The sequence below is a fragment of the Ascaphus truei genome, chromosome 15, assembly GCF_040206685.1.
Source record: "Ascaphus truei isolate aAscTru1 chromosome 15, aAscTru1.hap1, whole genome shotgun sequence".
NCBI classification, from domain to species: domain Eukaryota; kingdom Metazoa; phylum Chordata; class Amphibia; order Anura; family Ascaphidae; genus Ascaphus; species Ascaphus truei.
In genome coordinates this window covers 42,404,267-42,427,940 of record NC_134497.1, presented here as the reverse complement: position 1 = coordinate 42,427,940, position 23,674 = coordinate 42,404,267, and the positions used below count along the sequence as shown (strand labels likewise).

General features: G+C 48.3%; 1 protein-coding gene across 6 annotated transcripts in view; it reads right to left on the bottom strand.

Annotated features, from left to right (window-relative positions):
• Window positions 1-23,674, bottom strand: part of LOC142466869 (uncharacterized) — a 129,596-nt gene that overhangs the window by 88,183 nt on the left and 17,739 nt on the right. For 3 of the 6 annotated variants that reach the window (XM_075572409.1, XM_075572411.1, XM_075572413.1), the window contains exon 4: window positions 8,898-8,987. The exons of 2 other annotated variants lie outside the window; for them this stretch is intronic. The gene's annotated coding sequence lies outside the window, so the exon portion shown is untranslated. Of the gene's footprint in view, window positions 1-8,897; window positions 8,988-15,937; window positions 16,140-23,674 lie in introns of those variants that run through there. One more of the 6 variants, XM_075572410.1, reaches the window with a different exon arrangement.

Sequence of the window (23,674 nt, the reverse complement as noted above, 5' to 3'; positions counted from 1 at the left end):
TACAGACAGGATCTGCGGGTACATGAGGTGAATTACACCAGGGCTACATGGTGTCCCACAGAATAATGGTTTTCGACCCCAAGTATCCCACACACATTTCCCCCACATGTATAATGTTCCTCAAGTGTTATACTTTTAATAAAACCGTGTGTTCTGTTTTATACGGTATGTATTAATCTCTATACCGTCAGACCGGGCATCAACATAGGCGCTGGGATGTTTGTGTAGAGACCATGGAACAAAGTAGAGAAGGGAAGTCCCGAAGTGTGAGCGGGGAAGGGCGGAGTACAGGGAGGACGCTTGGACTGCCAGACCTGGTGGAACTTGGCCAGCAGGAGGCAATGGGTTGGCTGAGGGAAGCCACTGCTCGTAGGCATGATTCCCATTGGCCAATTCGTATTTCCCTCTCGTCTGGCTTTCTGAGCCGGCTCGACACACCCCCTCCTCTGACGTCAGCAGCCAGCCGATCCCCCATTCTGATTGCCTGGCTGAGTTATGATCCATCCTCTGATTGGTCGCCAGACCCGTCTCCATGTTAGACATAGAACACCAGGGTCTATGCAAGAGGACTGGCCGATCAGAGAACAAGATGATTTCAGGATTGGGTCGATGAGGCTCTGGCGAGCTTCTCAAAGTTGCACTGTTGTGAAAAGCAGAGCAACAGGCTTCGTTTTTAGCCGGAGAAGACTGCCTAGCTGAGTCCTGCATTTTGCGGCCAAGTTCCAGGAATTGCTTTGCTCGCGGTTAAAAAAAAGTATTGGGGAATGACCCCCTTGTGTACCTGGGGCTACTAAAACCAAGGCTGTTGATAAGTCAGTTCATAGTAATCTGGGAGAAAGACACCACTTCATCATATATAAATAATCAAAAGACCTTCATCCGTGTGTGGACTAATACAGGGTGGGGGGCAATGACGGTAGAAGTACAGATGGGCACGTCCAGAGAAATGCCCAAAGGTAAGTCCATAAATTCCAGTTGTACACCTCACCTGCACCCTGTGTCCCACCTGCACCCTGTGACTCTTTGATAAAGTCCGAACCCGGATGAAACGCATCAGAGTGTCTTTTTGCTGATGTTCACGTTGCATATTCAATAAAGTTTTTTATTTTTTCTAATGCGTTTGGCTGATTGGAGGAGCTGTGACCGCCGCGTCACTTTCTTTTTCTTTCTACCTTGCTCGCGGTTAAGGTATAAAGCCAGGTTTCTTCCCGGGTAAAGGTACTGTGAAGGTTCTGGACTAGGAGTGGACCGGGTAAGCCCACTGAAACAGATGCCCGGCACCTAGTAAGTCTAGTATCTCCCCCAGAGCCCCAGTTAGTGTGCATTTACTCTATTTTGTATTTCATTGTGAGTGTGTGGGTCTCGGCCGAATAAACCAAATTTTATTCCACTATTTTGTTCTGCCTGGTGTATTGATCTCTGAATATAAAGGTGTTAAGAGTACTGGGCTCCCGTGACAGTCATTCCTCAACAATACAAATATAGAATTATCTTGTAAAAAAATGGCTACAACAGAATACAGTCTATTATCACATATTCAGGAGATTGACCAACTCTGCGGTTAATGTCCCCTGTCTTGTAACAGTTTTTACTGGAAGCAGAACATTAGTCATCCTGTCATACATACAGACACATTTAACCTATTCACCACATGTAGTTATTACATTACAGGCAATCCTGGCCCCCTTCTATCAGCAAAAAGACCCTTATAGTCCAGATTTGCATATCAGTATATTCACAAGTGAATAATTTTGGGGGAAAAGGCTTGATAGCACTTTAGTAACTGTTACCCAACCCTAAATACTATGTGAGGTCAGAACTAGATCTATTTTCAAATCTTTTAACTTATTGGAGGGCTTCGCCAGCCAATTGTTAAATATAGCATCTGGTTGGTCAGTCAGAACCAACCAGAAAAGGGAAAAGATTTTAAACAAATACCTGTATATAACAAAAATCAGTATCTAAGTGCACCTGTAACTGAAAATAAAGTGCACTTAAAGGAGGGTGTGGAGTTTAAAAGAAATACCATGGGGGGATCCCAAGCAGAGCACCCTACTTAAGGCCCACTGGGAGGTAAATGCAGGTATCAGCACTGCGCGAAAGCATACCGAGGGTATGGTCCTCTGTCTGCTTATACTGGGATCAGGAGGAGCCTGAGGGGGTAAGCGGGGTTTTGGGCCCACATATCCAGCTGGAGGCAGGGGTTTGAAGGCGGACGTGGCGTTCCGGTCTGCAATAACCCCTCTAGGAAGGTTTGCGAGTTGGCATCCTTGATCTCCTGGAGAAAACGGCGTGGAACTATTGCGGTGGTGTAGCCCATGAGGCGCATAATCATCTCGGGCTCTACCCATTCCGACCGTTCGTAGTCCTTGAGATCCCCAACTCGGGTCAGCCGTGCTTTGCAAAAGCAGCGAATGATGCTGTGGGACTCCAACATCCGTGTACACCCTGCTAGTTTATACAGCAGGGGTTCGGTCAGGAGGCCCTCCCCAACAGCCACTCCTTACCTAGACACAGAGACCATGCTCCAGGCCTTGAGGGTTTCCTGGTAGTATGCCAGCAACACTGAGAGGTCTCTCCCAAACACCTCAAACTTGATGAGAAACAATTGCCAGTCATACTCCATATTGCACAACTGGCGAAGGAAGCTGGATGCCAACTGGCACAACTGCAGAGAAGGGTCTGCGTACAGGTATCTCTGCAGGTATTGGAGGCGGAATGTGTGCATCTGAGAGCACACACACAACTCCCTGTCCGTCCTCTCCCAGAGGGAGGCACGTAACACCCGCAGAGACTCAATGCTTTCCCATCCAAAGGAAGCCCAGCAACTTCCTCTGGATCTTGGGGATGAATTCAGGGGTCGGACTCAGAGCGATCAGTCAGTGCCACAGCTGAGGCCACCTGCTGATTGATCACCAGCGTCCTTCCCCTGAGGGAAAGCATTTTCGCATGACCCTTCAGTGAACCCAGACGAGTGAGGACACGGTTCAATTCTCTGCAAGCAAATAATATCCATTTGTTAGGGATACTGAATCACTGATATGGAAGAATAGTAAGAACTGATCTACCAATAAATACCCTGATTGGGTGTGATGTAGCACAGTAACCAACCAATAGCAATGCTGATTCAGAATCAATTGCACCAGTGTATATGTGCGTTTGGCTGTCCTAATATAATAGGAGACCAATTTGGCTCTCTGCAATGTGTTCCACAGCTGTACTGTACCTACTAATCTGTGTGAGTCAATATATAGCTGAATATATTATCTATCTTGGGGTGTCGATGTACTAGCGTAAAGAGTTAAATAACATAGAGGCTATAATGTTGTTGTTTACTACTCCCTAGTTACCCAACAGTAGATAAATAACAAAGGTAGAATGATTCAAACCTCACTGTTTAAGGAATTGGATGTTGTGCAGTTGCTGTAATCAACCCGGCACTCTTGTTACAACTCTCACTTGTTACTAGGGTGGAGCAAAGTTACTGTGAGGAAATGTAGTACTAACAGACCCATGTTGTGATCTGATAGATTTGGAGCAGAGATATGCCCCTATAAAGATGATACAATTTGCCAAGGACACCGTTGAACTCAGTGACAGACAGGTGCAACGGTAATAATTATGAACTGGCCCAGAGTGTGGGAGAGCGTCTGAAAAGTGGCTAAACTCAATATAAAAGCTGTGAGGAGCACAGCGCAGCACTAACAGGCGGCATAATTGCACCTCAAGCATACATTGTAATAAGCAGATGCCTCCTGTGATTGTAACACTCCTTGCCAGTCAAAACAGATACAATAGAGACTTCCGGTGACGTCGACTGACATGGACGGGTAGTTTGGGAGCTCCGCAGACTCTCCCGCATAATTAACAAATTGAGCACCCTTCCACCTAAAATTCAAGCTTAATACTTATTTCCCCGAGAGGGGTAATATCCCTAGCATGTCTAAACAAGCAAAGAAACCGGCAGCGCAAGCGGTTGCGAAGCTCTTCTCGCCACACCAGAGAAGCCCCGATCCGCAGCCAGCAACCCAAGATGGCGGAGGCGCACGCGGTGACCACGCACAGCAGGACAAAGCAGCCCAACACAAGGAGGCCCTGGCGCAGGAACAGCCACTCACCAGAGCCTTTATGGAAGACCTAATGGCAATGCAGCACACAAAGTTGCAAGCCTCCCTGCAACTGGAAATCAAAACGGCTGTTACGGATCTGACACAGCAGATAAATGGCTTGGCGGACAAAACAACAGCTCTGGAGGGCGAGATGGAAGAGTCCCAGAGGCGCCAGACAGCGGCAGAGAAAGAAATTTTCCTGCTACGGGAGGAACTAGGACAGCTCAGGGACACGCAGGAGGACCAGGAGAACCGGGATAGGAGGCAAAACCTCCGTATCCGTAACATCCCTGAAACGGTTCTCCCTGGCCTCCTCCGCCCCTACCTAGTGGACCTCTTCGAGTCGATATGCGATTCCCTCCAGGACTGTGACCTAGAGATAGACCGAGCCCACAGGGCCCTGGGGCCTCGCTCTGAAGATCCAAGCAGAAGACGGGATGTAATTGTGCGCCTGCACAGTTACACCACAAAAGAAAAGATAATGGCGACGAGTAGAGGAAAAGAGACACTAACCTTTCAAAATGAACAACTCCAAATATTCTCCGACTTGTCTAGAACAACGGTGCTGAGAAGAAAAGAAATGAAACCCCTAACAACCTTCCTGCAGGAGAACGACATCAGGTATCGTTGGGGGTTCCCTTCAACCTCACCGCTAATAACAAGGGTAAATACCTTACCATAAAATTCCCCGAGGATATGGCCCCGTTTGTGCGAGCCCTAGGCCTAACACCGCCAGCTGCCTGGACTCCAGACCAGAACCGCACTTCAGCCCAGCACGAGGAAGAGGGAGACAACAACACCGAGCCAAGGCGGAGAGAGGCCTCAACCCGGGCAAAGACACCCAGATGGTAAGGAGACCGACGACGCATGCGGCTCCCTCCCAACACTGAAAGTACAGCCTACTCACCAGCCGAGACAGATGATGGAGGGCCGCTCCCTCTGCCACGGACGGCAGGATCCCGCGGTGCTGGACCACAACGGATCATCGCCCTGGAGGGAGGAAGCCGCCGATAGAAGAGGCTTGTGGTTGATTAGACCCATAGCCCGCAAGTTGAAAGGCAGCGTAATTGGTTGCTGCAGTTCCCCGATTTAAAAAGTTGAAGTTCAAACGGGCGAGGACCGCCAGGCTGAGCACCAAGGGGTTGAGCGGCTCAGGTTCTGGGGGGGGGGGGGTTGCGGGAGAGGGGGGAGATGAAAACAGCTGACGTTCGGTGAAGTCCACAAACTGTAAGTACTCTTCACCGCGATACTACCGGTCTCCCTCCCCCCCCCTCCAGAAGAGCCCAGCCCCCGCTGGGATATCACCTAAGCGTTTGCCTCCCAAGGGTAGGAGTAACTCCCCAGAACCTCAGGACTTTGCCTCAAGGACATCACGGCAAATGAAATCCCATATAAAGACCCTCACTCTCCCTCCCTTCCCCCCCCCCCCCACACACCTACATATTGCCCCTCCCTCTCCCCCCCCCTCTCCTCCCCTGATGCCACATGTCCCCCCCCCCCTCTCTCCTTTTTTTTTCCTTTCCCCTTTCCCCCCCCTCCCCCTGGTTATCCCGCAGTATCCGGAATCCACAGACCCCCAAGCAAAGGGCCCCTATACCCAGAGACGTAGCACCAGTGCCAAGAACAACCAAGCACATGTGGGTTGTTACCGGAGGGAAGCACCAAGTAACAGACTGTGTCGCTGGAGATAAAAACAAACAAAAAAAAAAAAACCTGCCCTGATCAGTCTCATGTGCACAATGCTGGACATACACAATGATGCACGGTCGCAAAAGGTCAAGAGAAGCAGTCCCCCCCCTCCCCCCCGCCAATCCCCCTCCACCCCCAACCAACCCGTCCCCCCCCTCTGCCGATCCCCCTCCACCCCCAACCAACCCGTCCCCCCCCCCTCCTCCTACTCCCATCCCCACCTTCCCAACCCTCCCCCCCCCCCCCACTCTCTCGGGTCAAAACTGTCTAAGGGCTAACATGTTAAACACCAGCTAAGCCAACCGTTGCAATTCAACTCCAAAGTTAAAGGAGTAATCAAACCTCAAGTGAGGTCTGCTGTACTATCTGATAAATATGCCTGAATAGTATGTTAATGTATGCGAGATGTGTACCCCCCTCCCTCACCCCCCTGATCCCCCCCCTGTCTCAACCCCTCCACCCCCAACAATCCGTCCCCCCCCTCCCTCCCCCCCCCCAATCCCCACCTTCCCAACCCTCCCCCCACCCCACCCCTCCCCCCTCTTGGCTCACAACTGACTAAGGGTTAACATGTTAAACACAAGCTAAGCCAACTGTTGCAATCTAACTCCAAAATTAAAGGAGTAATCAAACCTCAAGGGAGGTCTGCTGTACTATCTGATAAATATGCTCGAACTGTATGTTAATGTAAGAGAGAAATGTACCCCCTTCCCTCACCCCCCCCCCTCGCCTCTGCCCCTACCCCCCTCCCATCCCCTCCGTCCCAACCCGCCCCCCCCTCCTCCCCCCCCTCGCCCAAAACTGATTAAGGTATAACAAGTTAAACACAAACTAAGGCAATTGTTGCAATCCAACTCCAAGGTTTAAGGAGTAATCAAACCTCAAGCGAGGTCCACTGTACTGTCGGACAAATATGCCCCAACTGTATGCTAATGAATGAGAGATGTGCACCCCCCCACCCCCCCCATCCCCCTCCCCCCCAAGATCCTAGCAAACAGGTTAAATCCTATTCTCCCTAGACTTATACATGTTGACCAAGTAGGTTTTGTGTCAGGAAGACAGGCCTCCGACAACACCCGCAAAATTGTGGATATAATTGACCACGTGCATCTCACAGGTTCCAAACCAATGATTCTAAGTCTAGACGCCGAAAAGGCATTCGACAGAATCAAGTGGACATTCTTAGACCAGACCATGAAGAGGTTCGGTTTCTGTGGCCCATACCTAGAGGGAGTGAGAGCCCTCTACCAAAACCCCACAGCCCACGTAAAACTACCAGGGGGCCTCTCAGACCCAATACAAATTAGGAACGGGACTAGACAAGGCTGTCCACTCTCCCCTCTATTATTCGCACTAACTATAGAGCCCCTCGCAGCCACAATCAGGGACGAAAAAAGCATAAAGGGAATACCAATCGCAGATAGGGAGCACAAAATCTCACTATTCGCGGATGACGTGATCTTGACACTTGCGGGCCCCCATATCTCCCTCCCCAACCTCCAAAGAGCCCTAACCCAATTCGGAGTAGTCTCTGACTATAAAGTCAATATGGACAAGTCGGAGGCCCTAAATTTATCCCTACCCGACCAAACATGGAAGCTCATCCAAGCCAATTACAAATATAAATGGAGCACTACCTGTATATAATATCTGGGAGTTAAAATCTCCAACTCCTATAACAAACTCTATCAACATAATTATCCCCCCCTATTCAATCAAATTAAGAAAGATCTAGAAGCATGGAGAAAGCACCAAATATCGTGGTTTGGAAGAATAGTGTCAATAAAAATGAATATTCTGCCTAGACTACTCTACTATTTCCAAACCGTCCCAATCCCAATTCCACAAACAGCGTTAAAAAATGTCCAATCCCAATTTTTCCAATTTATTTGGAACGATAAAAACCCCAGAGTCCCTAGATCAGTGATGCTTTCACCAAAAGAGAGAGGAGGTTTGGGGGTCCCCGACATAGCCAAGTATTACCAAGCAACACAGCTGAAGCAGGCTGTGGTGTGGAATTGTGACCCAGCCTTGGCTTCCTGGCTTGAAATAGAAACCCATATGTATATGTATATGTAAATGTATAACTGTCTTGGGCCCAAGACAACAATGTATGTACAATTTTGCTTGAAAAATTACCAATAAAAGAAATTGTTACAAAAAAAAACAGATACAATAATGCAAAAAGGTAGCACAATACTGTGAAAACCTGCCGCCAGTCCCCTCCTGTTGTGACATCAGTGTGTCAAACGCCCTACGCGTTTCTGTCCAGGTGGAAATTCGTCAGGGGCAGGTTGGAGAAGAGAACGTCTGTTAGAAGCTTAAATAGCATGTTGCGTTGCCATAGCGATAGAGCACCAATCAAACGCCTGGCGTCACAGGACTCAAAGGGCCAATGAAACACCAGGAGACGATCGTAGATCATGCTAACTCTCTACTCATAAAGGTTATGCAGACATATTCAATCTCTCTGCTACGTGTATATAGAATGTATTTATTACAATAACTCCCCAAAGGGGAAAAAAACGGTGCACAGCGTCAGTCATGGGGTGAAAAATTCAGAAGGATTTATTTATAGAAAAACATGGAAAAAACAATGCTGATTCAGTCACTCTTAACGCGTTTCACACGCAGGGTGCTTTATCAAAGCGTTAAGAGTGACTGAATCAGCATTGTTTTTTCCATGTTTTTATATAAATAAATCCTTCTGAATTTTTCACCCCATGACTGACGCTGTGCATCGGGTTTTTCCCCTTTGGGGAGTTATTGTATGCTGATCTACCCATACCAGGGAGCACGCAGACCAGAGGATCTACATGCTGTTTTGAGATTGCAGGCTGCTGGCCACCGTATTGTACACGTCACTACCCACCCGGAAAATGGTGACGCGGAGCTGGTCAGAGAGAGAGGCTGAGAGTCTCGTTGGAGCTTACTGCTGCCGGAGTGCTGTGCTGCAAAGACCCCTGCCAGAAGGAGTGGCAAGCAGGGGGATACCGAGACCCTACAACCCGACATCGCCAGTGCCATAAGAGATGAGCCAGTCGGGGTATACTGTAAATCTGGATAGCACACACGGAGTGGTTGAATTAACAGACCCACCTGAGAAATACTTGTCACGATTCTCTCCACCCATCAGCCGGTCACCAAGCCGTGAGTAACTCTCACTGAGAGAGAAAAAATCCAGATGAACTAGAGGAAAAGGGAAAGGGAAGCCCCGCATCAGCTTGAAATAATCACATAAATAATAAGCAGTGTAGAGAACCATAAGGTGCAAATGGGGACAAGAGACTATATAAACAGAACAGACAAAGATACCCCAGTGAATGCACTCGAGATGATTGAGTAGGAATAAGGATAATCGTTTAAACTAATTGTTTAATCTGTATGACAAAAAATAATAAAAAATATTTGTACAGAGGGATGTGGTGAGAAGGTCCAGGGCCACTCCCTAAAGACATACCAATTGAACTCCAACAGAGAATAATGTAGAAGTTGACCTAAGGCAACACTAGTCTATGGAGAGCCTGATAATATGCAGGCTAAATTGTCCGTAATAAATTCCTAAGGCATTAATAGTAACAATGAGTATGTCACTACTATTAACTAAAAAAACTGGTAAGTTATAGTATAACCATATACCAGCACTGGTGCCAGAGGAAAATATATGGAACAAAATTAATGTACCCTATAGGTAAACCTAGGACAATAGAACTAGTGTGACTAAAATACTAGGATAATGTAACGACGTATGGTCACTAAACATACATATACCGGTGAAGGAAACAGACTAATATACTGAGTTAAGACACATAATAATGAAAACAAGGAAAAATCGAACCCTGTTAAGGGCTAGCATAAAATATGCTGTAGTATAGCCCAGTTATAGCCAGTAACCAGTATATCCAGTATATCCAGTTATAGCCTCTAATATGAAATAAATCCCTAGCTGTAAAACCGTAGTGTATATAGTAAACAGCATATATAAAGGGTTAATTCATACAAAACACAACACATATATGTGTCTTAAAGACCAATCAGTGTCCTAAAGTGGTCAGTATGACAATAACACACTCAAAATAAAAATGATGGACTAGTGTAGATACTGTTAGTCCGCATGTTGATGGCAGTGTAAACAATACTCAAATGTAACCCACTGTATACAGGATGTCCTGGGTCTAGCATTGTCGGAGCTGCTTTCCTCTATACGCAGCAACAGCAGCACCGATGCACTATCATCAAGCTAAGCTAAGGCCCAGGACATAGTGAACTCAGCATCGCTGAGGTGAGCTGAGGCTGGCTGGGCCGTGCTGAACAGATGCACACTGTCCGTGCATCTGTAGTCAGCGCTGCTATAGTTTCTCCCTCCGCATGCGTGCTGATGTGTGCGGAGGAGGAGAAACTTCCCCGAGAGCGGCAAGTTTGAAATTTGCCGCTTGGGGAAGCGGAGAAGCGGTCACGTGACTGCTCCCATCCAATGGGGCTGCAGCTGGTCCGGCATTGTTCACTACAGTGCGGGAAATGCAGGGGGGTTGCGCTGCCCCCGTGGGAGGGGAGGGGGGAGTGGGTGATGTGTCCCCCTTCTGCCCCGATCACCGTGGCTGCCTCCCTGCCCGCGCGGGAGATGGAGGGGTGTTGCGCTGCCCCCGTGGGGGGGGGGGGGGGGGAAGGGGTTGTGTCCCGGAGCAGTGGTGGCAGCAAGGTGGTGTGTGTGTGTGATTATATATATGTGGTGTGTGTGTGTGTGTGTGTGTGTGTTTGGTTTATATATATATGTGTGGTGTACTGTATATATATATGTGTGGTGTATGTATATATTTATATGTGTGGTGTATGTGTGGTGTGTGTATATAAATATATATAAATATATATATATATATATATATATATATATATGTGTGTATGTATGTGTGTGGTGTGTGTGTATATATATATATATATATATATATATATATATATATATATATATATATATATATGTGAGGTATATATATGTGTGTGTGGTGTATGTGTGGTGTATATATATATATGTGTGTGGTGTATATATATATATGTGAGGTGTATGTATATATTTATATGTGTGGTGTATGTGTGGTGTATATATAAATATATATATATATATATATATATATATATATATATATATATATACACTGGCGACACACTTTATTCGAGCTCGTCTAGTCCCACGAATTCGGGTATACCCGGGTGTATTGAGGTTTGTGACTGTTTTCTGCCCGAGTGCATTGAGGTATTTTCCAAGCAGGGATTGAAGCATTTTATTCCCGCTGGCTGCAATACTGCACAGTATATATATATATACTGCTTTACAATTCATGAATTTATGCCATCTGGTAGACACGCGAAGCATTGCAGCCTATTAAATCCTAATCATGATCATTTAACAGATCAGCCGCCCGTCAGCCAGGCATGAACCCAGGCTGGGAAGGCAAACGCAACGGGGCTTGTCAGAGGTGAGGAGTGGCGCATTCCAGGTATCTGCCAGGTACATACTGGGTATTTGCTCGAATAAAGTGTGTCGGTGCAGTATATATATATATCTATATATCTATATATATATGTATAAGTGTGGTGTGTATATATGTGTGTGTGTGTGTGTGTGTGTGTGTGTGTGTGTGTGTGTGTGTGTGTGTGTGTGTGTGTGTGTGTGTGTGTGTGTGTATATATTTATCAAAGTTGCACAATGTTAATAAATAATTTATTCTCACAACATGTCTTTTTTTTTAATTTTTAAAATATTATATAATATACACACACACACATATACACACACACAGATTCCCCAGTGACACACAAACACACAGACCACTTCAAAGTTACACACACAGTTACCCAATCACACACACACTGACTTCTACCAAGTGACACACACACACACAGTGATACCCGCCTCCCAAGCGCGCTTGCTGTCTCTGCCAGGACAGCAAAAAGCTCCTGATAGAGCGAGCGGCAGCAAGTAAGAGCGAGCAGCAGCACCAAAGTATGTACAGTCCTATGTCCCAGGCCTAAGACCTTGTCGCAGCTCCTCTTTGTATACTAAACATTATTACATGTGTGGCTACACTTTAGGGAGTTTTTCACTCGAGCTACAGATCTTTGCAGTCTGAGCTGCTGCTCACCGTACACAGGAGCGGCAGCCTCACTGCATGGACACCACGCTTAGCTACTTACTAACTTTCCTTAACATTGTGTATCACTATATGCACAGAAGTTATGAAACAAAGGTTTCTTTTTACCGAGTTACAAACTTTATAACCACCATCAGTTGTTTTTTCTGTGGTCAATTTTTTCATGCTGACTGTGTTACAGTTCCGGCATCTTTTATTCGAACACTTCCCGCACGGCAGGATGCGTGCGGGAAGCGTGGTGACGCGGCTTGTTGCTGCGCACTGTGACGTCACTGTCACGTGACGCGCCCGGCTTCCCCGACACCCCTGGAGTGTAAATTGAGGTAAGCGGGGGTGCGGGGAAGCAGAGGGGCAGAGCAGGAGCCGGGTTCGGGGTCGGGAAGGGGGGCGAAAATGCGCCCGAAGTGGAGGGGGGTGCGTGGTGGAACCGCGGCGGCGCGCGGTCATGACTGGCGCCACCCGGAGTAGACCCCGGCATGCCGCCGGCATTACATAGAATAAAAGCTGCCGGTACTGTATATATTGACAATGCTAGACCCAGGACATCCTGTATACAGTGGGTTGCATTTGATTATTGTTTACACTGCCATCAACATGCGGACTAACAGTATCTACACTAGTCCATCATTTTTATTTTGAGTGTGTTATTGTCATACTGACCACTTTAGGACATTCAGAAGAGTAATATGGTGCTCAAGTATGTAGTCCCATTACTTGTAATGTAAAAGTAAGTATTGAAGTAACCTCCTGGGACATAAATACAGTACAACTATAGGAAGGGCTCCAGTTACCCTGAAGGCAGGGGTAGTTGCATAAAAACACCCACCCCTAACCTCATTGGGCTGGCCCCCAGTAGTACTCACAAATATATGTGTTAATCACCAGGGTTACTCACAATCTGCGTGCTGTCGCCAGAGGGTAGAATCCAGTACAGAGTAGGTTGATGCAACGCACAGCAAAGAGGGGGTGACAGCAGGTCTGGCAAAAATCTTCTTTATTAAAGAGGCATTAAAATGTGGAAGGCTGCAACCTTTAGGTAAACCCCCTCTTTGCTGTGCGTTGCATCAACCTACTCTGCACTTTAGGACATTGTTTGGTCTTTAAGACACATATATGTGTTGTGTTTTGTATGAATTAACCCTTTATATATGCTATTTACTATATACACTACGGTTTTACAGTTAGGGATTTATTTCATATTAGAGGCTATAACTGGATACGGTCTTTGAACCGTGCCTCTGGGATATACCACAGCATACTGTATTTTATGCTACCCTTAACAGGGTTCGATTTTTCCTTGTTTTCATTATTATGTGTCTTAACTCAGTATATTAGTCTGTTTCCTTCACCGGTATATGTATGTTTAGTGACCATACGTCGTTACATTATCCTAGTATTTTAGTCACACTAGTTCTATTGTCCTAGGTTTACCTATAGGGTACATTAATTTTGTTCCATATATTTTCCTCTGGCACCAGTGCTGGTATATGGTTATACTATATCTTACCAGTTTTTTAGTTAATAGTAGTGACATACTCATTGTTACTATTAATTCTTTAGGAATTTATTATGGACAATTTAGCCTGCATATTATCAGGCTCTCCATAGACTAGTGTTGCCTTAGGTCAACTTCTACATTATTCTCTGTTGGAGTTCAATTGGTATGTCTTTAGGGAGTGGCCCTGGACCTTCTCACCACATCCCTCTGTACAAATATTTTTATTATTTTTTGTCATACAGATTAAACAATTAGTTTTAACGATTATCATTATTCCTACTCAATCATCTCGGGTGCATTCACTGGGGTATCTTTGTCTGTTTTGTTTATCTAGAGAAAAAATCCATTCAGTTTACAGCATAATTGTTCCTCTGATCTACAGTGTAAGACTGGTGAGAGACTTTTCAGCACCGGAACAAGGAGCCTTATGGCTGATATTTATATATTTGTATATATACATTTTTTTAATCTGTATCATGAGTGAGTGAACATCCTTTAATGTGTCAGTTATGGAGAAAACTCTCCAGATTCTATACAGTTAAAAGGGGGCAGCATAAGAGTTAACCTGTTCACATGTCCGTTTTCTACGGCAGCGTCCTGGACGAAGACTGGAGCACCACGCACTAACCCAAGGGTGCGAAACTTGGGGGGCGCAAGATTTTTAACGGGGGCTGGGTGATTGCTGAGGCCCCGCGCTCTTCCTCCAAGGCATTTAAATTAATGCCAGGGAATCGCGTGAGGCCTCTGCAACTTCACTTACCTTCTCTTTGGCAACTCGTTGCCATGGCAATGCGGCGTCATGTGACCAGAGGCATCATTTGATGCCGAGAGCTGGAGACAAGGGAAGGGTGGGGGGGGGGGAGAGGCGGTTGAGATCGGGGAGGGAAGCAGGCATTGGGGTGCAGCAAGGAAAGATGGTGCACCCCTGCACTAACCATTCATCAATGAAAACCACCTGACATTCCTCGCAAACTACTGTATGAGACGCAGAAAGAAAGATGAAACTCACAGCAGCAACATCAATACATAAAGGTTCTTCCAATGTCATGTAGCCATGCAGTTCTGTTCATGACTTTAACGCAGCAATTTAACCCAAACGGTAAATTGATTTTTCACATAATTGGAACCGGGAGATCTTCCAGAGATGAACCGTGTTATTTTCAGCTCCAGGCACCCCCCGGATACATACCAGGATACAACCAGTGTTCAGTTCCGGTGCTCCCTCATATAAAAACCAACATGGCTGCTGGTGTCCACCAATAGGAAACCGCAACCAATGATATTGCACCTTCATATTGGCCATATTGAATTCCCGGTGAGAGCTTTAATCACCAGCACAGAAAACTGTATGTATGTTTTCCAAGCAAAATAGTATTCTGTACCCATAAAACAATACAACATTTTGTTATAAAACAGGACTTTTTCTCCACAACTTTTCTTTTATTACCTTGTCCACCCATTGCACCTGTTCATAAACGCACATTAAGAAACAGACGTCTTCTTTATCTGTCTCTCACTGCCCCACCTTCCCTGTCCTTACACCACCAATGGCCACGCTTTTCCCCTTAACACACCACTCCCCACATCACTGCACTTGGCCCTTTGAGCCCCATAGGGGTTAGCAAAGCAGTTTTGCAATGTGTTACTGACCTCTCTGGCACTCAAGGGGTTAACCCCCCTGCACATTATTTTCTTCCCAACTTCATGTTTATTTCCTCCTCTCTAGTCTCCCCACATTATACCCCTTAGACACAATGGGATTCACCACCACTTTGGAATTGCTGTTCTGCATCCAAAGTCCCACAAACGTGACACACAGCACACACTGCTGCTGCTGCTGCTCCTTCTCATCTGGTCACTCTGCAGTCTCCTGCTTCCTGTCACTGGGGGAGGTGCAGGAGAATCGTGTCCCGTGTATAAACTGAAATGTACCTCTACACACAGCACAAGATATGAGCAATTTCATAGTGATTGTGAGTCCTCCCTCCAGCAAGATGGCAGAAAGTGAGCAACCAGTAAATGGGAAATCGCAGTGTGTGTGTGTGTGTGTATGTATATGTACATGTATGTATGTGTGTATATATATATACAGTGTGTGTGTGTGTGTGTGTGTGTGTGTGTGTGTGTGTGTATACAGACGAGACAACGAGTATTCTAAAACTTGCCTTAAACTAGCCAGGTACATGCTGACAAATGTCAGTGACATTTCTGCAGAGGCTAATGGCCCATCGAATTAACACAGCAGGGGTCCCTTGCAGTCCCATTCAGTTTGAATGGGACTGCCAGTGACCCCCGCTGTTAATCCGATGGGCCATTAGTTTTCACAGAAATGTCACTGAAATGTTTCAGCATGTACCCAGCATGTACCCAGGATGTACCTGGGTCTTGTTGGTGATTGCCACTGGTTTGTTTTAGAATAATCTTCGTCACTACAGTATATATATATATATATATATATATATATTGGTAAACACATAACAAATACATGAACTTACATATAAATGGGTAAAAGTGGGTTCCACTTGGTCCAGATGAGAGCTGAAAGGCCAAAGTTGTTGTTCAGTGTGGACTCGGTGCACCAAGTTCCTGAACTAACTGTTCGCAGCAGCCGGAAGCCACAGGAAACCGCACAGAACACAGTAATTCAGCTGATCCTCTGTAGCAACGTCTCAGCCTCAGAGCCACGCTGAACTTCCAGCCCGGCGTGCAAAGATACAAAGTGTCTGCCTTACTGTCTAAGGCGTGTAATATAGTGCGCGCGCCAATTAGAATTGGCTGTGTCCAGACCTGGCGTTCTATACTTCAGCCGCCCGTGCGCACGGCAGTGAGCGATGGCGCGGCAGATCACAGCAAATACATGTGTAGCCAGGTCTCCCCAGCACTCCAGCACCCCCCTCACCTGACTGCCGATCGCGGGGGCCGCCGCGTCCAAAAAGGAGCGCCCCATTCCTCAGGTAGTGGACCGCGGGAAAGGTCCTGGCCTCCTGGTCTACCGCATCCAAGCCGCGGATGACCGGGTAAAGGCCTGCTTAAAAGACGTTGTGCTACTCCTTCCACCAGGGGGAGGAAGTAGCGAAGAGCCAGTAACTTTCACTCCAGAGTGTGCTCTCCAAGAAATTTTTCTGGGGGAGGCTCACGGACGCAAAAGTGAGGTACCCCCACATGATCAGTCAGGGGCACCCCACAACTGGTCTCAGCTGGTCTCGATTATTGAGTGTGATGTACCATGTAATCTGAGGTGTAAAGTCGACCTGATAAGTGTACCAATTATGACATGCAAATTTTTATTGTGTAATCTTATGTCAGGGTAGGGCGTTCTCCAAGCGAGGGCGTTCTCCAAGCGAGGACGTTGGATTTTCCACCAGGGGGAGAGTGTAGCCAGGTCTCCCCAGCACTCCAGCACCCCCCTCACCTGACTGCCGATCGTGGGGGCTGCCGCGTCCAATGGCAGCTCCGTCCGGCGATGGCAGGGGAGAGGGCGGTCAGGTCCCAGCTCAGGAAGGGTTGCCGGGGATGCGTGCGGCCGGTTGCCAAGGCCGCACGCGCGTTACAGGGCTCCCGGCGCTCTCGGAGCTGGGTTGTAAGGGCGCCGCCATTGCGCTTCAAGTTGCGCATGCGCAGTAGGTCCCCGGCGGCCCGACAGAGTCGCGCATGCGCAGGGCTAGCCGGGAAGGCAGGGAACAGTTGCGTGAGGGCAGGGAAGGCGCAGGAGAGTCGCATGAGAGTAGGGATAGCTAGTGAGAGGTTGTGGCGGCCATTAGGGGTTAGTGCAGGCACAGGAAAGGAGCGCACGCGGCCCCAATGTTATTGTAAGTGCCCCGGGACTACAATTCCCATAGTGCCTAGCGAGGGAGGCACCAGGTGCCTCATAGGAGCCAATAGGGCTGCAGGACTGCCCTGGGAGATTGGATACATTTCGCGGGCAGAGAGCTGCGTGATCAGTCAGAGGGGGAGGTCAGAGGAAGCAGTCAGAGACCATAGCACCCCCAGGGCCCGAGATAGCTCAGCTCCCCAGTAAGGTGAGTGTTGCCAGGGGCAGCCCTCAGGTTAGGGACCCTGCCACTTACATTAGTGGGAGCTGGGAAAGGAAGGTTACAGAATAGTGGGAGTCAGGGAGCTGTAGGGAAGGAAGGGTGCGGGGAGCGAGTGCAGCTTCTGCCCCATATAGGTACCTACACCCCAGGTAGGCCCCAACTCCCCACTAGTTGAGTGGGTAATTGCTTAGGGAGGTCCTAGAGAGGGACGTGGCCCCTAGTTTGGAGTGCTGCCTTGTCAGAGTCACAGCGGGCAGTGCTGTGAGGTCTGACAGGCAGGCACCTTGTTGCGCAGCACGTTGGCTGTTAGCGTTAGAGAGGCTTAGGGACGTGGGTAGTTAGGGGAGTGGGACAGGTCCTAACCCTTTAGGCCCATAGGAGTATCCCAAGCCACCATAGGTTGCTGTATTATAGGGATGGCCTATAGTGCAGCACGTGTCCCTTATATAGGTAGGGACACAGAGAAGTATTGCTGTTCCCGTGAAGCGGTTGGACCCACGTTGGGGTCCACAGAGAGTGTTCCGGAGTGGGACCGCTCTAGCGGCCCACGTACAAGGAGTGCGGTTGAAGGATCAGAAGGAGGCATCGCCCGACTGATCCTTTGAGAAGATTGTTGCTGACCCGAGCACCGGAGTGCTCGGCAGGTATTATACCATCATATGTGCACCAACAGGCCTAGAGGTTCTTAGTGACTGCGCAGTCACCCATTGACTATCTCTGTAGGAGTACGGGACATTGGGTGGGGTTCTTGGGACATTGGGTGGGATCACCTGGTGTCGGGGAATCGTCCTGCGAGACGTCACTGTCAGTGTCTCCTCGTGAGAGGGACACAGGTTATTCTTATATGTTAGTAAAGTCATTAGTTATATAATCACTGTGTGTGTCGGTTTCTGAGTGGGTTCCTATGTTAGGGTCATTCTACATTTCCCTAGAATCCTACATAGGTGGAGGCGCTGAAAGAAGATACGTTCCAGAGGATTCACCCCAGGCTCTCACTAGCGGAGGCTCAGACTGCCTGTGAGCCTGCAGGTATACGCACCACCCGGTAACACCACATGTTCTACTCACCCACACTATATATGCGATTGGGTGGGGTGGAATACCCGTTACACATGAAAATGTATATTTTCGTGGTACCGCACCACATGACGCTGACAAGCCAATCACAGTATGGCTATCGCTGTGACGTCTATAGCCACGCCCCCCAGCCACACACGCCACCGCTTACAATTAATAAACAAAATGCGTGCGCCACGTGCATGTGCAATGCCGGGCGCGCGCCCGCACGCGTAGCAGCGCCTACTATATAAAAAGCCTAAGGCTGCGGCCAGACAGGGAGCGGGTGCCCTGGTGATCATGCGCAGTGACGTCACGCGCATGTAAGCAGGAGGCAAATCTTGTCCTGCTTGTATTGAATTTGCGAGCATATCGGGGGCGTATCAATGGGACGCGGGGGCATGTCAATGTGGTGTGGGGAGCGTGTCAATGTGACGCGACGGTCGGGACATCACATCTATATCTGCATTGGAATCTCTCATTGCAGGAACAGCATCTCCCACAGCAGGACCAGAGTAAAACAAATATGGAGCTCTCACACATGCAAACTGTGTTGCTGCTAATGGATCATTTTTATTTGAAATCATGGATAATAGATGGAAAAGAAAGTAATGTTCATGACTTAAATAGTGATTGTGAGACACAAGGGGAATGTGCTACTTTATACCAGCAACGGCGTAAGTATGATAGGAGATTTTTTGAGTACATGAGAATGAGAGCACATACATTTGATTAAATTTTGTCACGATACAAGACAAGATAACCCCCGTTCAGATGAATTTTGGGCACTCAATTTGTGCAGAAGAAAGGCTCATGGTTACTCTCAGGTTTGTTGTACTAATTTTATTATTCATTACCTTTTCTGGGTGTTAGATTCAGTACTGCGTGTTAGGGGGGTTTGAATACTTACCTCAGTGCGGCGTCAAATGATGTAGCGGGGTCATGTGACGTCATGTTCCTGTGGCAACGCGGCATCAACTGACCCTGCGGGGTTGGCATACCCCTGATGTAGGTTATACAACAGTTATTGAAAAAGTAATAGATTTATATAGAATACTATGTAATGTCGCTTGCTTGTAATTAAAAAAAAACTATATTTATAATATGTTACAAAAATGTAGAAAATATTTTAAGAAAACATTTGTAAACTTTATCATAAAAAGACCTTTTTAATTTTTCTTACAGATTTCTATCATCAGGAATACCATTCTGTGGCTTGGCATTTTCTTTTAAGATGGGCAAAAGAACAGTGGCAAGTGTTGTTCATGAGACATGAAATGCTATTTACCATACATTACAGTCTGATCATATGCCATATCCTACTGTGCAAATGTTAAGTAATGTGGCGAACGAATTCTGTAGCAAATGGAATTTTCCAAATTGCGTAGGCTGCACTGATGGGAAGCATATTCGCTTAAAACTCCCCAAAAATTCAGGCACCATGTACTTCAATTACAAGCATTTTCATTCAATTGTCTTGCAAGCTGTTGCAGATGCAAAATGTAAATTTGCAAAACAAATAGGATAGACATCACTCAATCAATGCATACAAAAAAAATCATGCGCAGGGTGCCCACGGAACACAGGGGGACCCCAATTCCCCCCAAAACAATAGTAAATATAAACTAAAGTTCCAGCACTCACCGACTATAGAATAAAAGGATCAAAACATGTTAAATGCCAAAAAGTAAATAATTTAATATCGTGTAGCCCTGTTTCCTACTGAATACAGTGTAACTACCAATGCTGTATAACCTGTTGGCTCGCAGGGCCTAAGCCTCTGCCACGGAGAACCTGGGGCAATGTAAATGTATGGATTGTTTCTTACCAAAAGCAGCGCCTCCACCTGCGACCAGGGTTTTGATGGGGGGCGACGGCGCACTGCGGGGGCGGGCGGGTATCTCTGCGGCGGCTTACTTTGGGTGCGGTTTGTGACGGGGGTTGGTGGCTTCAGATGATTTACTGTGGGGCGGGCTGTCCGCTGCGGTGGCAGGCGGGAGCAGGGCCACCAACATAAATCATAGGGCCCAGGACAAATGAAAGGAGCAGGGCACCCCCTCCCCCAAATCACTGACTGAGTGGGTGGGTGACAAGGTGACTGAGTGAGTGGGTGAGTGACTGAGTGGGTGGGTGACTGAGTGACTGAGTGGGTGGGTGACTGAGTGACTGAGTGGGTGGGTAACTGAGTGACTGAGTGGGTGGGTGACTGAGTGACTGAGTGGGTGGGTGTCTGAGTGGGTGGGTGAGTGGGTTAGTGACTGGGTGGGTTTGTGGGTGGGTTAGTGACTGGGTGGGTGGGTTAGTGACTCTGGGTTGTTTAGTGACTGGGTTTAGATACTGGGTGGGTTAGTGACTGGGTGGGTGGGTTAGAAACTGGGTGGGTTAGTTAGTGGGTGGGTTAGTGACTGGGTGGGTGGGTTAGTGAGTGGCATCTCGCATCTCTCCCCCCCGGCATGTCTCCCCCCCCCTGGGAGGGTGCTCTGGGTGGAAGAGCTGGGGAAGGAAGAGCGCCGGGGATGGGGGAGCGTCCTATGGGCGAGGGGGACCGCCGGGGAAGGGAGAGCGCCGGCGAAGGGGGAGTGCCGGGGAAGGGGGAGCATGCTATTGGCGGGGGGGGACCACCAGGGAAGGGAGAGCGCTGGGGAAGGTAGAGCGGGCTCTGGGGGGAAGAGCTGGGAAGGGAGAGATGTACCTACACTGGCGACACACTTTATTCGAGCTTGGCTAGTCCCACGAATTCGGGTATACCCGGGTGTATTGAGGTTTGTGACTGTTTTCTGCCCGAGTGCATTGAGTTATTTTCCAAGCAGGGATTGAAGCATTTTATTCCCGCTGGCTGCAATACTGCACAGTATATATATATAAACTGCATTACAATTCATGAATTTATGCCATCTGGTAGACACGCGAAGCATTGCAGCCTATTAAATCCTAATCATTATCATTTAACAGATCAGCCGCCCATCAGCCAGGCATGAACCCAGGCTGGGAAGGCAAATGCAACGGGGCTTGTCAGAGGTTAGGAGCGGCGCATTCCAGGTATCTGCCAGGTACATACCGGGTATTTGCTCGAATAAAGTGTGTCGGTGCAGTAACATAACTCTCCCCCCCTGCACTTACTGTAACATAACTCTCCCCCCTGCACCTACTGTAACATAACTCTCCCCCTGCACCTCACATCACTCTCCACTCCTGCACCTCACATCACTCTCCCCCCCTGCACCTCACATCACTCTCCCCCCTGCACCTCACATCACTTTCCCACCCCTGCAGCTCACATCACTCTCCCCCCTGCACCTCACATCACTCTCCCCCCTGCATACCCCCGCTTGCTCCCCCCCTGTCCCTAGCGCTCGTTCTGCCCCCCCCTGTCCTCAGCGCTCGTTCCCTTCCCCCATTCCCCGCCTCCCATTCCCCCCCCCCATGTCCCGGTGCTCGTCCCCCCCCGATGCTCATTCCCCACCACCCCCCGGTCCCCAGCGCTCAGTGTGCAGGGATGCGTGGGGGGGGGGGGGAGTGAGAATCGACTGCCAAGCCCCAACCCGAAGCAGCGTGAACAACATAGACAGACAGAAAAGATCCTCCTAGAATGCACTCAGAAAGGTAAGTCAAAGTGATATGGTTGATAATTTAAAAAAAAACCTTTTAATCACACATATAGTAAAACATCTTGTATGTTGATTTCGCCCCGTTCTGGAGCAGACATACACCTATATACTTTGTGGTCTATGTGAATCCATGTAGGTATTTTTTTGTGATTACTACTGGCAGTTCTCTAGCCCACATATCGGCGGTGTAGTGTCATACCTCATTATCTCCCGTGTATTTATTTGGGAAGATTGTTTCTTGGTTTGTCAATAGGGACTGGTCGTGGATTACTTTCTGCCATTTCCCTCTATACAAGATGTTTTACTATATGTGTGATTAAAAGGTTTTTTTTTAAATTATCAACCATATCACTTTGACTTACCTTTCTGAGTGCATTCTAGGAGGATCTTTTCTGTCTGTCTATGTTGTTAACCTCATATATATCCTCTATTGCACCAGTCTGTGAGTTACTTCATTCATATATCCATTTCTGGAGCCTCCATCCCCCATCCCTTTCCCCTTTCCCTACCCTTGAACTCAGCCGAAGCAGCGTGAACCCAGTCCGTGGGACCACCATACCCGTCTCCCTCAAACACCCCCCCTCCCGCTCATATAGCCGCCTGCGGGGACGTGGGGAGCACCAGGAGAGAACCGCACCTGCCTCACGCATAACTCTCCAACAACTCCCACCCTGGTCAGCCGTCGACCCGCCGACGCCAGGGGTAACCGGGAGGGGGGGGCGGGTGGTGACCGGGGGAGAACCTCGTGTGTTAGGCTTCCTCTCTCAGAGCTGCTGAAACTCCTCCATCACTTCTCTGCTTCCCCTCCACTCACATACCTCAATCCTAGCCTCAGGGACAGTGATAGAGTGAAATAGCTAACCTCACCCCACAGCCAATGGGAGGGGGCTACAGCGAGAGGTGTGGCCAGTTGCCAACCAATCACAAAACGCACAAAACCACAGACAAACATCCTGACGGACAAATATTTCAGTTTTATATATATATATATACCCCTGATATATATATATTATGTTAAAAATGGAGCTTCACTTCCCTTTATATATAGGACTAGCTGAGAGACCCGGCGCTGCCCGGGACCAAAACCTCCTGCTCCCTCCTCTCTCCACACCCCTGTGTCCCCCTGTCCCTCTCCACTCCCCCCTCTCTCTCCGCCTCCCCCTCCCCCCACACACAGCTCCGGGCGTGTGTGTCCCCTATGCCGCTCCGGTCTCCGTTTCCCCCCCATTCCCGAGCAGCACACAGTGGTACACACACACCGACAGTGACACCCACACCCACAGTGACACACACACACAGCGACACACACAGTGACACACACAGTGACACACACACACAGTGACACACACACACTGTGAGACACACACACTGTGAGACACACACATTGTGAGACACAGGTCCTTGGGCAGCAACAACAACTGCAGTGAGGATGCCGCAGCCCCGCTCCCCCACCGGCGGACACCAGCCACCTCCGTCCTGTCTCCGAGCTCCCACCGGTCCAGAAGGCGCCTGTCTCCTATCCGGGCGCTCCGAC